This window comes from Panthera onca, chromosome C2 (assembly GCF_046562875.1).
Source record: "Panthera onca isolate mPanOnc1 chromosome C2, mPanOnc1 haplotype 2, whole genome shotgun sequence".
Lineage (NCBI taxonomy): Eukaryota > Metazoa > Chordata > Mammalia > Carnivora > Felidae > Panthera > Panthera onca.
In genome coordinates this window covers 40165356-40168312 of record NC_138347.1, presented here as the reverse complement: position 1 = coordinate 40168312, position 2957 = coordinate 40165356, and positions in this window count along the sequence as shown.

The window sequence follows — 2957 nt, the reverse complement described above, 5'->3', positions numbered from 1 at the left end:
ATATAGCCCAAATGCTAGACCAATGTGAAGTCTGTTTTAAATCCTCCAGAGATTACTGGCCTGAAAATCCCAGTAAGAGTTACAACTTGTAAAAGCAGCATAAATTCATGATTCAACAATGGTCAAACATTAATTAGTTCAATATGCAATTTACAACACTGTTCACATATTTCCTTATTTGTATTTCACAGCAGATTGAGGTAGGTTGCGTAGGAATTGTTGCTTTCATTTCACCTAGAAGAAATTTAGTTTCAGAGAAGCTCAGCGAATTGCTCAAGACCCTACCACATTAAAAAACTCGAGGTACACTGTTGACAATAGCCAAAGGATGGAAAGAGCCCAAATGTTCGTCGACTGATGAATGCCTAAAATATTACTCAGCGATCAAAGAGAATGAAATCTTGACATTTGCAACAACGTGGTTGGAACTACAGTGTATTATGCTAAGCAAAATAAATCAGTCTGAGAAATGCAAATATCCTATGATTTCACTCATAGGTAGAATTTAAGAAACAAAACAGATTAACATAGGATAAGGTAAGGAAAAAAAGGGAGACAAACCATAAGAGACTCTTATATACAGAGAACAAACTGAGGGTTGCTGGTGGGGTGTTGGGGGGGGATGGGCTAAATGAGCCATGGGCATTAAGGAGGGCACTGCTTGGGATAAGCTCTGGGTGTTATATGTAAGTGTGATGAATCACTAAATTCTATTCCTGAAATCATTATTACACTATATGTTAATTAGATTAAAAAAAAAAAGTCAAAAAGATTGAAATAATTGAAATAATTACACTGCAATATATAAATGCATTAAATCAAAATATTGTATACCTTACATTTATACAATGTTACGTCAATTATCTCTCAATTTAAAACATTAAAACGTTTTCTGAAACCATATGCTGGTTGAACAGTTATCTATGTGAATAGTGAACTAGTGAACAGTTATCTATGTAATCATTTATACATTTTTTGTAGTTTGGAATAATTTAAAGTGCTAAATTTTTCCAAAATTTAAGTATATTTACCTGTTATCAACATATATTGGGATAGAAAAACTTTCCTGAAACTATTTCAAATGTTCTTTGGTGGATAGTAAGAATAGAGTACCTTAAAATTAATTTAAATAATATTCATATATTCATAGCTTCTAAAGCTGAAAAGTAAATCCTTGCTTCTGCTCCCGAAATTTAGGATTCAAGAACTGTGAAAATATGACAACACTCACTGATGTTAGCACTGAGAACTGATCCCTGTGATAGCACTTTGACAATCCTACTTATTCACTAAAAACAATATTTTAACCAACTACAAGGGAAGTTATTTTTGCCATCATAGGATTTTATTTTTAAACTACAGTTTAAAACTACAGAACTAGAGTTCTGGAAATATTAATTATTAATTTTGGAATCTGTGTGGAATTTTCAAGGTATAAACACCTACTACTCCCCTGCTCATCCAAAATCTGTCTTAAACATTCTACTAGGTGTTCAAAGGAAGAGATATAGGGAATAACAAGTAAGGTAGTCTCTTGCCTAGGGCATCAAAATATTTTATTCCATGCCAAAACAATGCAGAATACATTTGCATGAATAAATGCCAAAATACTGTACTGGGAAATGACCTTGATTGGGTTGATGCTCTGATTTATTCCCCTGAAACTTAGATTAGCAAAAAGAAAAATCCCCAACTCCTGAATTACCACCATCTCATTGGCCTTGTTTCCTTTACCAATTGTATGAATTTTTACTGAGAGGCATCTAAATTAGTTTAGATCTTAATTTTTTCATTTAAAAATTTACATAATGGCATAATTGATAGTAGTTAAAATATATTTAATTTTTATTTTTTATGCTTTTTCAGTATATTTGCATGTAAAACAAAGCTATCATTCAAAAACAAGGCTTAGAGATTATATTCTTTAATAGATATCAAAATAGAACTATTTTTGTTCAATGAATATAAAGTTTCAGTTAAGCTAGGTGAATAAGTTCAAGAGATTTACCATACAATGTAGTGCCTATAGTTAACAGTACGGTATCGAGAACTTCAAAATTTAAGAGAATAGGTCTCAAGTTAAATATGTTTACCACAACAAAACAAAACTCAGAGATGCACAAGGAAACTTCAGGAGGTGATGGATAGATGCATATAATAGATATATATTATCTTAATTGTGGTGATTTATCACTGGTGTTTGTGTATGTACAGACTCATCAAATTGTATGCCTGAAGTGTATACAGTTCTTTGTATATAAATTATTCCTCAATAAAACTGTTGAAAATGTGAACGAAAAAACATAATATATTTCAAAATCCTCATTACACAAGCACTGAGTTAGATAAGACAGGTTGTTAAAATATTCCTTGGAGTTAAAATTTACACTGGCTCCAGTATAGATGAGCTCTACAGAAAATGTGAAAGAACCTTATGTCTTCTGGAAGCAACAATCTGGCAAAAACATCATTGGAGCCCATCAGCTCATGATATCAAGTTAGGTTTTGCAATTTATTACTTGGATGATTTTACAGGTCTGAGTCTCGGGTTCCTCTCTGTAAAGTGAATATGAATAGTTCTTGAACAGTGGCTGTAAGGGTACAACAAATTCAATCATGAAAAATGAGGGGAACTGTTACTATGAAGTTGATGAAAATCCTTATTTTTCTCTTGAGGAAAACTGTTGCAGAAGGCATAAAAATGAACACCGTGAAACCCAAATTGCACAGAACTTAGAGTAAATAAAGCTGCAATATTCCCCAGTGATTATGAGGAAGTCTCTTGCTAATCGCGCTCTGCAAAGCCCTATGGAACATAAACAATTTATTCTCCTGGAGCACCTTCATTTAACTTCATAAAAGTAGGGCACAACCTGGTATAATTCTCATGTTTCTCCAAGGGTATTTCTCCCAAGATGTTGTAATGATGATAAAAACGTTAATTAACGTTCAATTTG